The sequence below is a fragment of the Callithrix jacchus genome, chromosome Y (genome assembly GCF_049354715.1).
Source record: "Callithrix jacchus isolate 240 chromosome Y, calJac240_pri, whole genome shotgun sequence".
NCBI classification, from domain to species: Eukaryota; Metazoa; Chordata; class Mammalia; order Primates; family Cebidae; genus Callithrix; species Callithrix jacchus.
This window is the reverse complement of record NC_133525.1, coordinates 3943371-3958978: the sequence shown is the minus strand read 5'-3', so window position 1 is coordinate 3958978 and position 15608 is coordinate 3943371. Positions and strand designations below refer to the sequence as shown.

At 41.0% G+C, this 15608-nt stretch overlaps 1 long non-coding RNA gene across 1 annotated transcript in view; it reads right to left on the bottom strand.

Annotated features, from left to right (window-relative positions):
• LOC118150939 (uncharacterized) overlaps positions 1 to 15608 on the bottom strand; it is a 36192-nt gene that overhangs the window by 12820 nt on the left and 7764 nt on the right. The window lies entirely within an intron of this gene.

Genomic DNA, 15608 nt, shown 5'->3' with positions numbered 1-15608 from the left:
TTAATATCTTTTAAAAGCACAGTATTTTCACTGTGGTTGACAATAAACACAATATAAAAAACCTCTAGTTTAGGAAAACATTTTTGCCCAAAGATAGGAGTGCATTCTTCTAGTGAAAGAATAATCTATAAAACTTGTTTTCCTGGCATGCCAATCTATGGAAATTTGTCAGACAGTCAACCTCTGGTTACGTATGTGTGCTTAACTTTCATGTAAGCACAGTTGACTAATGAAAGTTAGTAAAAACAAATACATTTATTCTATTTTTTCAATTTTATTGTAGATTCAAAGGTACAAGTTTGGTTTTCTTACATAGGTAAATGTGTTATCATGGGGGTTTGTTGTACAGATTACTTTCGTCACCCAGGTATTGAGCCTAACACCCGTTAGTTATTTTTTCTGATCAATCTCTTCCCACTCTGCACACTTTGACAGGTCCCAGTGTGTTTTGCTCCACTCTATGCATCCACTCATTCCCATCCTTTAGCTCCCACTTACGAATGAGAACACGTGGTATTTGGTTTTCTATTCCTGCATTACTTTGCTAAGGATAATGGCCTCCACCTCCATCCATGTCCCTGCAAAAGACATGATCTTGTGCTTATTAATGGTTTCTTAGTGTTCCACAGTGTATAGGTACCACATTTCCTTTACCCAGTCATCATCGATGGGCATTTAGGTCGATTCCATGTCTTTGCTATTGTGAAAAGTGCTGCATTGAACATAACACATGCATGTGTTTTTATGATAGAACGTCTTTTATTCCTTTGGGTAAACAGCTAGTAATGAGATTGCTGAGTTGAGTGGTACTTCTGTCTTCAGGTTTTTGAGGAATTGCCAAACTGTTTTCCACAATGTGTTGAACTAATTTGTACTCTCACCAACAGTGTATCAGCATTCCTTTTTCTCCACAACTTCACCAGTGTCTGTTGTTTTTTTACCCTATTAAGTAGCCATTCTGACTGGTGTGAGATGGTATCCCACTGTGGCTTTGATTTGCATTTCTCTAATGAGCTGTGATGTTGAGCTTATTTTCATATGCTTGTTGGCTACATGCATGTACTCTTTTTTTGAAAAGTGTTCGTTCATAACTTTTGCCCACTTTTAAATGGAGTTGTTTGGTTTTGTTCCTGGTAAATGTGTTTAAGTTCCTTGTTGATACTAGATGGTAGATTTTGCCAGATGCAGAGTTTGCAAAACTTTTTTTTCCCATTCTCTAGGTTATCTGTTTACTCTGTTGATAGTCTCTTTTTTGCTGTGCAGAAGCTCTTTTGTTTAATTGCATTCCATTTGTCAATTTCGGCTTTCGTTGCAACTGCTTTTGGCATGTTTGTCCTGAAATCTTTGCCTGTGCCTATGTCTTCAGTGGTAGTTCCTCGGTTGCCTTTCACACTTGTTACTGTTTTGAGTTTTACACTTAAGTCTCTATTCTACCTTTTGTTGATTTCTGTATATGGTGAAAGGAAGGGATCTAGTTTTAATCTTGGACATACGGCTAGCCAGTTATCCCAGTACATTTATTACATAAGGAGTTCTTTTCTCACTGCTTGTTTTTCTCAGGTGTGTTAAAGATCAGAAAGTTGTAGGTGTGCAGCCTTACCTCTAGGTTCTCCATGTTGTTTCATTGGTCTAAAATACCTTTATCGTAATAGCAAAAGCAGATAGAAATGAAACAAATCTACTAAATATAAATATATTAAATTTACTAAAATATTTAAGAATATATTTAATCTAATTAGTTCTTTTCTCATTTTCTATAACTGATATTCAGTGGCCATTTCAGCAGCATTTTGGCAGCTTTGGACAATCAACAAAAAGAAAAGTAAGTGCTACAGAAGAAAGTAAGATAATTAAAGACAAATACTTGGTTTAAAAAAAAGGACAAAATAGAACCACTGTATGGACTGTTAAACATGTTTGTTATTGAATAAAGTGGTTTGTTATTGAATAAAGTGGTATAATTTATTTGTTCATTCCAAATAAAATGACGAAATAGGTACCAAAAATATTAATGATAGTAGTGAACTTAATCTTCCATAAAAGTGTAAAAAATGAATATTTGCAAACCTTGATTTTACTGATTTGTTAAAGGATTGTAAAAGGGCAAGACTATGTATTCCTTGGCTAAGTTTATGCCAATTTTATATGTTTAGCAAACCGAGCCAAGAGTACTCTGATAGTCTATTGCATCTCCAAGGTAGTACTTCTCATACGATGTTGTCTAGGAGTCTTCTCCTTCTATTAAATCTATATGTATCAGACACAGGAAAAGCCTTCTTTTATGTACTAGCAATAGAAGGCCTTATAAGCAGACCTGTTACAAGACAGCATAGAGAAACGTTGCAGGTGCCATATCTGTGGCAGCTGCTATTCACGTTCTTTCCCCTCTTATAGCCCAATTCACTTTTATGTTTGGTAATCAACAGGGATCTTAATATGAATATCACAAGTGTTCACTTTAGAGCTGCCTAGGGGAACCGAGTTAGCTGTGTCAAGGCGATAAATCTGTTTTAGCTTTCTTCATGTAAAGCAGCTCTTGACACAGAGTTGTTTCCTATCCTACCTCGTCCCATATTCCGGACCCACTTCTATCTCCACTTCAAAGTTGGGGTTCCTGCTTTCTCGGTATGTGTCTATCAGGACCAGAAATGAGCTGAAGACATTGTGGGGCTCATAATTCTAAGGAGACTTTGTGGCCTGGAAGAATGTTTACTGTTCTCCAGATTTTTGAGATATGAATAAAATCATGAGTGACCAAACTGTAACTCTTCCTTTATGCCACAATAAATGTAAATGAACACTAACATATATGGTTTAGATTCTGTGTAAGACTAAAGCCTGAATTTGTCAAAGGATTCTGAAACATATTACCTATGTTGCTTAGTTTCTTGTGGGAAAAAGAGCGTCTCAGATTCTGGAAATCTTAATTCTCAGGATCAATAACAAAGCACAGAGTATTTGTCTTAATGAAACAAACTTGTTTAAAGTTAAACTGGATTTGTGGCAAGACGGTCGAATAGGAACAGCTCCGCTGCGCAGTTCCCAGCTACAACGAGGCAGAAGGCAGGTACTGTCTGCATTTCCAAGTTAAGGTTTCTGGTTCATCTCATTGGGACTGGTTAGGCAGTGAAGGCAGCCCAAGGAGGGTGAGCCAAAGCATGGCTGGGCGTCGTCTCACCTGGGGAGTGGAAGGGGCCAGGGAACTTCCTCTACTAGATGAGGGAAGCCATTAGGGACTTTTCCTGGTACTCGGGCACTCTGGCTCAGATACTGCATTTTTCCCATGGTCTTCACAACCCGCAGAACAGAGATTACCTCCAGTGCCTACAACACTAGTGTCTGGATTTCCAGCACAAAACTGGGTGGCCTTTCAGGAAGACACTAAGCTTTAACCTCACCTGTGTAACCAAGTGGCCAGGAAGTCTACACAGTGTCTGGGTAGAGCCCACAGAAGATCAGTAAGGCCACTGCAGGCAGACTGTGTCACTCGACTCCCTTCTTGCTGGACAGGGGCTCCCTGAAAAAAGGCAGAAGCCCACCAGGGACCTATGAATGAAGCCCCACCTTCCTGGGACACAGCACCTGGGAAAAGGGTTGTTGTAGGTATAGCTTCACCAGACTTAAACATCATTGCATGGTAGCTCTGAAGGGAGCACAGCCTTTGAGCTCTAATAAGGGACAGACTGTCTGCTCTAGTGACTCCTTGGCCCCATATATCCTGAATAGGAGACACTGGTCAGCAGGAGATGACAGACACCTCATACAGGACAGTTCTGGCTGCAGGTACCTTTCTGGTACAAAGCTACCAGATGAAGGATCAGGTAGCAACCTTTGCTGCTCTGCAGCCCCTGCTGGTGATTCGCAGGCAAACACGGTCTCGAGTGGACCTACGGCAAACTCTGGCACACCTGCAGCAGAGGATCCTGACTGTTAGAAGGAAAACTAACAAACAGAAAGAAATAGTTTTGACATCAACAGAGATGACATCCACTCAAAGACCCCATTCAAAGATCATCAACTTCGAAGAAGAAAGGTAGATAAATCCATGAAGATGGGAAGAAACTAGTGCAAAAAGGATGAAAACTCCAAAATCTAGAACACCTCTTCTCCTCCTGGGGATCTTAACTCCTCACCAGCAAGGGAACAAAACTGGACGGAGAATGAGTTTGATGAACTGACAGAAGCACATTTCAGAAGGTGGGTAATAACAAACTTCTCCAAGCTAAAGGAGCCTGATGTAACCCAATGCAAGGAAGCTAAGAACCTTGAAAAAAGGTTAGACAAAATGCTAACTAAAATAACCAGTGAAGAGAAAAACATACACGACTTGATGGAGTGGAAAAACACAGCAGGAGAACTTCGTGCAGCCTGCACAAGTTCCAATAGCTGAACCGATCAAGTGGAAGAAAGGATATGAGAGATTGAAAATCAACTCAGTGAAATAAAGTGAGAAGGCAAGATGTGAGAAAAAAGAGTGGGAATAAATGAACAAAACCCTAAGAATTATGGGATAATGTGAAAAGACTAAATCTATGTTTCACTGGTGTACCTGAGTGTGACAGGGAGAAAGGATCCAAGTTGGAAAACACTCTTCAGCATATTTTTATCTAGGAGAACTTCCAAACCTAGCAAGACATGTCAACATTCAATTCAGAAACACAGAGAACAGCATGAAGATGCTCCTTGAGAAGAGCAACCCCAAAACACATAATCATCAGATTCACGAGGGTTGAAATGAAGGGAAAAATGCTAAAGACAGCCAGAGAGAAAGGGAAGCCCATCAGAATGACAGTGCATCTCTTCGCAGAAACCCTACAAGCCAGAAGAGAGTGGGGGCCAATATTCAACATCCTTAAAGAAAAGAACTTTCAACCCAGAAGTTTATATACAGCCAAATTGACCTTCACAAGCAAAGGAGAAATAAAATTCTTTAAAGACAAGCAACTGCTGAGAGATTTCCAAGTCACCACCAGGCCTGCCTTACAAGAAACTACCAGTACCAGCCACTGCAAAAGTATACCAAATTGTAACGACCATTGGCACTATGAAGAAATCGCATCAACTAACTGGCAAAACAGCCAGCTAGCATCAAAATGGAAAGATCAAATTCACACATAACAATATTAACCTTTAATGTAAATGGGTTAAATGGCCCAATTAAAAGACACAGAGTGGCGAGTTGGATAAAAAGTCAAGACCCATCAGTATGCTGTATTCAAGAGACCCACGTCATGTGCAAAGACACACATAGGCTCAAAATAAAGGATCAAGGAAGATTTGCCAAGCAAATGGAAAGAAAAAGAAAAAGAAAAGCAGCGGTCGCATTCCTAGTCTCTGATAAAACAGACTTTAAACCAACAAAGATCAAAGATGGTGAAGGGATCAATGCAATAAAAAGAGCTAACTGTTCTAAATAAACATGCAGCCAATCCAGGAGCAACCCGATACAAACATTAAGGAAGTTCTTAAGGACCTACAAAAAGGTGTAGACCCCCACACAATAACAGTGGGAGACTTTAACACCCACTGTCCATATTACACAGATCAACAAGATGGAAAATTCACAAGGATACGCAGGATGTGAGCTCAGATCTGGACCAAGCAGACCTAAAAGACATCTACAGAACTCTCCACCCCAAATCCACAGAATATACATTCCTCTCAGCACCACATTGCACTTATTCTACAATTGACCATATAATTGGAAGAAAAACTCTCCTCAGCAAATACAAAAGAAAAAAATCAGAGACAAATAGTCTCCCAGACCACAGTGCAATCCAATTAGAACTTAGGATTAACAAAGTCACTCAAAACCCCAAAACTACACAGAAAATTTACAGCCTGTTACTGAGTGACCACTGGATGAATAATGAAATGAAGGCAGAAATAAAGATGTTGTTTGAAACCAACGAGAATGAAAACACAGCATAACAGGATCTCTGGGACACGATTAAAGCAATGTGTAGAAGGAAATTTATAACATTAAATGCCCACATGAGAAGCAAGGAAAGATCTAAAATCGACACCCTATCGTCATGATTAAAAGAACTAGAAGAGCAAGATCAATCAAGTTCAAAAGATAGCAGACGACAAGAAACAACTAAGATTAGAGAAGATCTCAAAAAGACAGACACACAAAAAAAATTAAAAAGAAAAAAAAAAAGCAGTGAATCCAGGAGCCAGTCTTATGAAAAGATCAACAAAATAGACCGCTAGCTGATAGCAAAGAAGGAATGAGAAAATAATCAAAGGGATGCAATAAGAAATGATAAAGGGTATATCATCACGGATCCCACAGAAGTACAGACGGCCACCAGAGAATACTACAAACACCTCTATGCAAATCAGTAAATCTAGAAGAAATGAATAAATTTCTGGACACTTACACCCTCCCAAGACTAAATCAGGAAGAAGTCGAATCCCCGAATAGACCATAACAAGGTCTGAAATTGAGGCAGCAATCAATAACCTACCAAAAAACGTATCCAAGACCAGATGTGTTCATAGCCAGATTCTACCAGAGGCACAAAGAGGAGCTGCAACCACACCTTCTGAAAGTATTCTAAACAATAGAAAAAGAGGGGATAGTCCTGCACATCATCAGGATACCAAAACCAGGAAGAAACACAACAAAGAAGGAAAATTACAGGGCAATATCCACAATGAACATCGATGCAAAAATCTTCAATAAAGTACTGGGAAACAGAGTCCAACGGCACATCAAAAAGCTTGTCCGTCACAATCAACTTGGCTTCATCCCTGGGATGCAAGTCTGGCTTAGCACATGCAAATCTAGAAACATAATCCATCACATAAACAGAACCAAAGACAAAAACCACAAAATTATCTCAACAGATGCAGAGAGGGCTTTGACAAAATTCAACCACGCTTCATGCCAAAAACTCTCAATAAACTAGGTATTGATGGAATGTATCCCAAAATAATAAGAGCTATTTATGACAAACCCACAGCCAATGTCATACTGAATGGGCAAAAACTGGAAGCATTCTCTTTGAAAACTGGCACAAGACAAGGATGCCCTGTCTCACCACTCCTGTTCAACTGAGTATTGGAAGTTCTGGCCAGGGCAATCAGCCAAAAAAAAAAAAAAAAAGAAAAAAGAAATACAGCGTATTCCATTAGGAAAAGAGGAAATCAGATACTTGTCCCTATTTGCAGATGACCTGGTTGTATATTTGGAAGACTCTATCATCTCAGTCCAAAATCTCCCTAGGCCGATAAGCAACTTCAGCAAAATCTCAGGATACAAAATCAATGTGCCAAAATCACAAGCACATACAGAGAGCCAAATCTGTACACCTATACAGAGAGCCAAATCATGAGTTAACTCCCATTCACAATTGCTACAAGAAGAATAAAATACCTAGGAATACAACTAACAAGGGATGTGAAAGACCTCTTCAAGAAGAACTAGAAACCACTGCTCAATGAAATAAGAGAGGACACAAACAGATGGAAAAACATTCCATGCTCATGATTAGGAAAAATCAATATTGTGAAAATGGCCATACTGCCCAAAGTAATTTATAGCTTCAATGCTATCCTCATCAATCTACCATTGATTTTCTTCACAGAATTGGGGGAAAAAACCACCTTAAATTTCAGATGGAATCATAAAGCCAGGACAATCCTAAGGGGGGCAAAAAAATGCTGAAGGCATCATGCTACCTGACTACAAACTGCACTACAAGGCTGCAGTAATCAAAACAGCATGGTACTGGTACCAAAACAGAGATACATAGACCAATGAAACAGAACAGAGGCCTCAGAAATAATGCCACATATCTACATCCATCTGATCTTTGACAAGCCTGACAAAAACAAGCAAAGGGAAAAGGATTCACTATTTAACTAATGTTATTGGGAAAAGTGGCTAGTCATCTGCAGAAAGCTGAACCTGGATCCCTTCCTAACCCCTTATACAAAAATTAACTTCAGATGGATTAAAGATTTAAACATAAGACCTAAAATCATAAAAACCCTAGAAGAAAATACAGGCAGTATCATTCAGAACATAAACATGGGCAAGCACCTAATGACTAAAACACCGAAAGTAATGAATGACAACAAATGCCAGAAATGACGAATGGGATCTAGTTAAACTTCAGCACTTCTGCACAGCAAGAGAAACTATCATCACAGTGAACAGGCAACCTACAGAATGGGAGAAACTTCTTGCAATCTATCCATGTGACGAAGGACTGATATCCCAAATCTACAGAGAACTTAAATTTTCAAGGAAAAAAACCAAACAACCCCATCAAAAAGTGGATGAAGGATATGAAGAGACACATCTCAAAAGAAGACATTTATGCAGCCAACCAAAATGTGAAAAAAGGCTCGTTTTCACTAGTCATGAGAGAAATGCAAATCAAAACCACAGCGAGATACCATCTCACCGCAGTTAGTATGGTGAGCATTAAAAAAGCAGGAGACAACAGATGCTGGAGTGGATCTGGAAAAATAGAAATGCTTTTACAGTTTGTAGGAGTGTCAATTAGTGCAACCATTGTGGAAGGTAGTGTGGTGGTTCCTCAAGGATTAGAAATAGAAATACCATTTGACTGAGCAATCCCAATACGAGGTATATACCCAAAGGATTATAAATCATTCTATTATAAAGACACATGCACACTTAGGTTTATTGCAGCACCGTTCACAATATCAAACCCTTGGAACCAACCCAAATGCCCATCAGTGAGAGAATAAAGAAAATGTGGCACATATGCACCATGGAATACTGTGGAGCCATAAAAAAGGGATGAGTTCATGTCCTTTTCAAGGGACATGGATGAAGCTGGAAACCGCCATTCTCAGCAAACTGGCACAAGAACAGAAAACCAAACACTGCATGTGCTCACTCATAAATTCGAGTTGAACAATGAGAACACATGGACACAGGGAGGGGAGCATCACAAACAGGGGCCTGTTCGGGGGTTGGGGCCTAGGGGAGGAAAAGCAGTGGGTGGGAGGATAGGGGAGGAATAGCATTAAGAGAAATACCTAATGTAGATGGGAGGGTGATGAATGCAGCAGACCATGATGGTACATGTATACCTATGTAACAAACTTGTACGCTCTGCACAGGTACCCCGGAACAGGAAGTGTAATATAATAATAAATCACATTCTAAATTATTTTTCCAATTTTCATTTTTGTTGTTTAACATTCTTTTTGGATCCTTGCTGATATCACTTCCTTACAACCTACAATCTGAGTTCTCCTTGTGGCCTTTCAGAATTTTCATTTCATCACCATTTATTGCTACAGAGGCAGTATGCTCCTTGGGGGTGTCATAACAACCATGCTCTCGTATAATGCCGGAATCGTTACACTCATCCCTTCTGTTATGCAGCAGCTGTCGTGTTCGGCTTTTTAATTTACCTTCCTTTGGTTGAGGATTTTCCACCCCTTGAGTGGGTGACTGTAATGTTCATTGTGTGACTGTAATGTTTGTTGTCTGTGGTCATTTGGTTTCAATCCTGGATGCTGTAGGGGCCAAGGTTCTGTATGAGTTCCTTGGTTATAAATAGGCTTTGTCCAGTAGCCTTCTCAAATGCTGGTTCTGTTAGCAATTTACTGTGTATTCGAGCAGGCTCACTACCTTCTGTGAGACTGAGATTGCAGACGTCTCAGGAAGTTTATCTCATTCTCCATCAGCCTGCCCTCTGTCAACAGGATTTGTACTGGGTTTCTCATTTTAGCCTCCAGACAAGTAGGCAGTGCTTATAGCTAAGAGCTAGCTGAATGCCGCAGAAGCAGATGAGCATGTGATAGAACTTAGTTTCCCAGGTGGAGCTCTTTGTTGTCTAAAAAGATGGACTGCTCAGTGCCATGACTTCCCTGCCCAGCCCTGGAGAGGGAGACAAAGCTGGATGGAGGCTTGGTTTGCAGAGAGCACAAGCACCATCTCTGAGGGTGGCATGGGGAGCTTATGGTGAAATGTACTATGGTCTTGCCAGGGAAGGGAGAGGGATGCATCAGCTCCACATGCATGTTGGGCAGGCCAAAAGGCAAGCTGCCTCCTATCACACATTTGTTTGGGATCCATAACTCAGAAATTTTTCCCACGGCCCCAAACACACAGGTTGTGGCTCACCTGACTTCAACTGCAATAACACTGACACTCTGTGTAGAGACGGTGGGGGTGGGATTTTGCTGTTCAAGCAAGCCCAGGTCTGGGGAGCACACTGCCCGTGAAGGGAGATGGGAGAGCTGCCTCAAATAGTCTTGGAATAACTGTCCATTCTCTGCAGGAGCAGCCATGGCTGTGAATGCAGGAGTGGGTGGGAGGAGAAGTCTCTCTCTCCAAATCCATGTCCAAGTACTGGTTCCAGCTGACTACTGTGGCAGATCCACACTCCTCCCCTACAGAGCCCAGGACAGTGCTTCCATCTATACCGGAAAGAATACAGTCATCTTCGGTCTGCAAAGCGGGAAGCTCTCACGTGCAAGAAAGCACCACGCTCTGGTTTACTTTGTCCCAAAGAGTGCTCCCATGGTGCACTGCACTATTGTTTCTCCTAGCGATATCCCACTGCAAGGGTCAGACCTCCAGGAATCCAGCACAGACGGATTCCAGGAATCGGGCCTCCTGCAGCTTCCTGGGTTCTACCAGCCTTAAATGATGGCTGCAGTCCAAGTAGGTGCTGGGGAAAATTTGCAGGCGTTTCGGTGATACAGAGACACAATGGCTGAGATCCTCTAGACAAGAAAGAGGCTCACAATAAACAGACATCCATTACGGAACCTGCCACCTCAGCTGAAGTCTGGGGAGATAACAAGCCAGCCTGTGTGAGCTGCCAGCCCATGCTTTCCCCCAAAGAGGTTCTCAAATTTTTCCCTCTCCAGTGATTGGGCTCACTATGGCAGACAGACTCTGCAACACTTCAGAAACCAACAGTCTGCAACAAGGGTAAGGGAAACCACAAAAGCCCACCTACCTGTTCCGAAGGACTCCAGGTTTCTTGGGATTTGATCTCTGCCAAGCTCTTCCTTTCTTACTTTCAGATTCTTCCCTTTTGGATTCCCAGATAGGCTTTACCATTCTCCACTCAATATTCCAGTCCAGGGGTTATAATTATTCACCTGTAACTTTTCTTTTTCTGCAGAGAACTCATGTCTACTATCTCCAGTCAGCCATCATGAGAAGTTCTTTCCTCTTTTCAAATATAAACGTTTAGTATGATAAACGTTCATCTTAGAGGCACTTTTGGCAAATCCTATGTGTTTTGGTATGGTATGTCTCTTCTGTCATTTGTCTCTAGATATTTTTTTTAATGTATAACTTCATTCCTTCTTCTTTTTTGTTCCTTCTTAAGAAAGAATCTCCCTCTGTCACCCAGGCTGCAGTCCCATGGCATGATCTCTGGAATAGCTGTAGCCTCTGCCTCCCCCCATCGGTGTGCTGTATCCACACCAATCTCACATGCAAGGATACATAAAGACTCAAAACAAAGGGATGCAGGAAGATTTACCAACCAAATGGAGAGCAGCAACAACAACAACAAAAAAACAGGAGTTACAATTCTCATCTCTGATAAAACAGACTTTAAAGCAACAAAGATCAAAAGAGACAAAAAGGACACTACATAATGGTAAAAGCATCAATGCAACAAAAACAGCTAACGACCCTACATATATTCTCACCCAATACAGAGTTACCCAGATACATAAGGCAACTTCTTAATGACTTAACGAAGAGACTTAGACGCCCACGCAACAATAGTGGGAGACTTTAAACACTGCATTGTCAATATTAGACAGATCAATGAGATAGAAAATTAACAAGGATATCCAGGACTTGAACTCAGACCTGGAACAAGTAAACTTAACAACTATTTACAGAACTCTCCACCCCAAATCCACAAAACATACATTTTTCTCAGTACCACATCACACCTATTCTAAAAGTGACCACATAATCGAAAGTAAATCACTCCTCAGCAATTGCATAGATAGAAAAAAAGAAAAGAAGAAAAGTCATATGGTTGATATCAACAGATGCAGAAAAGTGACAGCATCTGAAAATTTCAACACTCAATGGTAGAACCTGCTAGGAAACTAAGAATGGAGGAGAACTTATTCTTAATAGAGAGCATTTCCTAATGAAACTACAGCTAACATTGTACTACTAAGAAAAATATGGGGTTTTTTTTCTCTCAAAGATTGGAGACGAAAGAAAGCAAGAGTGTCCATTCTCGTCATTCTTATTTAACACAATATTGGGAGTTCCAGCTGCTGTGATAAAGGAAAACAAACAAGTGAACGACATATAGGAAGGGAGGAACACACACTCTTCTTTCTTGCAGCTTGTACACACAGAAAATGCCAAAGAATTTCCAAAACCTTTTTGAATTAATAAATGAGTTCTGCAAGGTTAGAGAGTATTAGATAAATAAAAAAGCCAATCATCGTTCTGTACACTAAAGATGAACATGGGAAATAGAAATTTAAAAAACCAGTACGACTTATTACATCTCTCGAAGAGAAATGAAGAAGCCTTCGTGATGGCTGACTAGGGGCGTTTGCTTTCTCCAATAAGAGAACCAAAGTGAGTAACCACACCTAACTTGATCATCCAAGACACAGCAATGGAAAAGAGGCAATACCTGAAGCAGGGAAGAATTAGGTGAGGCAGCCTGCTTGGCTAGGATGGGCTGGGAGCTGAGAGACTATCTAACAACTTAAGCGGTTAATGACCCCCAGGGATCCATATTGACACCAGTACCCCTGTAATCCTAGCCACTGGAGAACTAACCCCACTCAGTGAGTCCTGAAACTAACATAGGGAGCTGCAGAGAAATAGTGTGAAGGCACTGGCTTATGGATAGAGCCTGTGCAGGATCCCTTACATTCACTGAGACCTAACAAGATTGCCTACTGTTCTGGAGCCCAGCAGTGCTGGGGCTGAGAGGCAATAGAAAAGATTGCTGCTGTCCCCGAGACGTAGTTAGCACTACCAGAGCTGAGGCACGTGTGGCACATGTGCTGACAACAGGCAGGCCAAAGCTGCTGTCACTGAAACCAGTATTGCCTGCCTAGTGGCAGGGAAGTGGCACAAATCCTGCCACCATTCACCTAAGCATTCTGCCAGTGGCCTGAGGATCCTCCCAACCCCTGCTTTTCCATGGCCAGCATATGTACACAACATCAGCCCTGAGGAAAAAAAACCAGCCTGACAAGGTTTAATCCCCTTCCTATGCCAGAGCTAAGTCTGGAGCTTGGGTGTTACCCAGCTCAGTCCAGTATTATTGACACCTGAACACTCCTCTTGAGGGGGCTCAGGCTGGATCTCATTCACCTGCTTGCTATAACCACAGCGGATACGTGTATGCAAGGTATCACACGTAGGCCAGGAGACTGGCCTGACAAGCCCACTGCAGCCTGGAACACACTGCTTGGGGGCTGACCTTCCACTGCCACTGCCAGCGCCATCAGCCATGCTACATCAGTTGTCCAGAGGCCCACTAACCTACCCACATGCCCAGCACACAGCTGTCACTATTCCATCAGTGTAGGCCACCTGGGGGCCCAAGCATTGGCCTGCTTGGACACACTAACACTTGTGCCATTGCAGGTCACATTGAAGCCCAAAGATATAATTGTTCAGTCCACTGCTGCCACTACTAGGGCCTGCAGTCTGGCCAAGCTGGCGTCCGAGTCCCCAGTGAAATTGCAGTACAGGCTCCAATACTGACTGCACCCACAGCCAGTGAAAAAGTCTCAGATGCTCTTTACAACCAAGAAATCATACAGAGACTATCCTACTGCATGAACCGAGAATTAAAGCCAAAGTGCCTTACCCAAGCAATGCTAGATTCATCCTCAGAAATATGTCCTTCCCTATAGAAAACTGGAAGGGACTGATAGGCCAGTTATGCTGGTATCAGTGAAAGGACACATGAGAAAGCTAGTTAATATGACATTTCCAAAGGACACAATAATTCTCCAGAAATAGAACCAAATCAAAAAGATATTCATAAAATGGCAGAAAAACGACATGAATAACTATAAAGAAGCTCAGCGAGAAAGAAGAACATTTTAAAAACCAGAAACAAAAGCAAGTCAGTATATGAAGGAGGAGTACACCAGTTTAGTTTTTATTAGAACTAAATTCTAGAACTGAAAAATTCTTTTCATGAACTACACACAGTGGGTTTAGAAGCAGCAAGAATAGGCTAGATCAAGCAAACGAAAGAAAGAAAAAACAACCACAGAACTTGAAAACAAGTCTTTAGAAATTAACAAAGCAGACACACATTTTTAAAAGAATAAAAAAGAATTAACAAAATCTTTACAATATATAGGACACCATAAAGTGACCGAATATATAAACTACTGGTATCTCAGCAGATGAAAAAACAACAAAAGGACTCACAAGCTGTTTAGCAAAATAACAAATGAAACTTCCAAAGTCTAGCAAGAGATTTACACATCCAGATACAGGAGATCCAGCTACCCGCTCAGATGTGACACAAAAAAAATCTTCTCTACAGCGCATTATAGTAACACTGTCGTCCAAAGTCAATGACAAAGAGAGAATTGTAAGAACAGCAAGAAAAAGGGATCTAGTTATCTATAGCAGAAAACCCAATGGACAAACAGATTGCTCAGCAGATATCTTGCACGCAAGGTTAGAATGAGATGATATATCCAAAGTGCTGAAAGAAAACATCTGTCAGCCCAGGATTCTATATCCAGTTAAATTTTCCTTCACAAATGCTGGAGAATTAAAGTCTTCTCCAGACAAGCAAAGACTGAGGGAATTCATCACCAACAGATGGGGCCTACCAGAACTGTTTAAGGGAGTACTAACTCTGAAAATGGAAGAAAAATATTTGCCACCACGAAAACACATCAAGACATAAAATTCTATTGTAAGAAAACATAAAAATAGGAAAGGACACAAATGGTACCCCTACAGATAACTGCCACAACACAATAATAGTAAGAGAAAAAGAAAGAAGGAATATACAAAATCAGAACACAATTAACAGTATGACAGCTATAGGACCTCACATATCAACTTATCAGTAACCTTGAAAACAAATGGACTAGAATGCACACTTAAAAGACATAGACTCCATGGATTAAAGAACGTGATCCACTATTATGCTGTTTACAGGAAACTCGCTATACCTGCAAAGACAGCATACAGACTGAAAGTAACGGACAGAAAATAGCATACTGAAGCCAAAAGTAAGCAGCAGTAGCTATACTTTAGGCCAAAGGCAGGAAAAATAGGAAAGACAAAGAAGGTCATTACAATTCCATATATATGCAGCCAGTACTGGAACACTCAGGTTCATAAAACAAATCTTAATCTAAGGAGAGATATTTCAACACAAGAATGGGGGGAACTTCAAACCCCACTTGCCTTACAGCAATCATGTAGACAGGAAAACAATAAAGTACTGAACTCCGACTAGACATCGAACTGAAGGTACCTGACAAAAATTTGCCGAATGTTTTACCGCAAAACTGCTGAGGGCATACTTTTTTCATGAGCACATGGAGGATTCTCCAAGACAGACCACTGTAGGTCACGAAACAATTCTGAAAAAAGTTCAGAGAACCAAAATCCC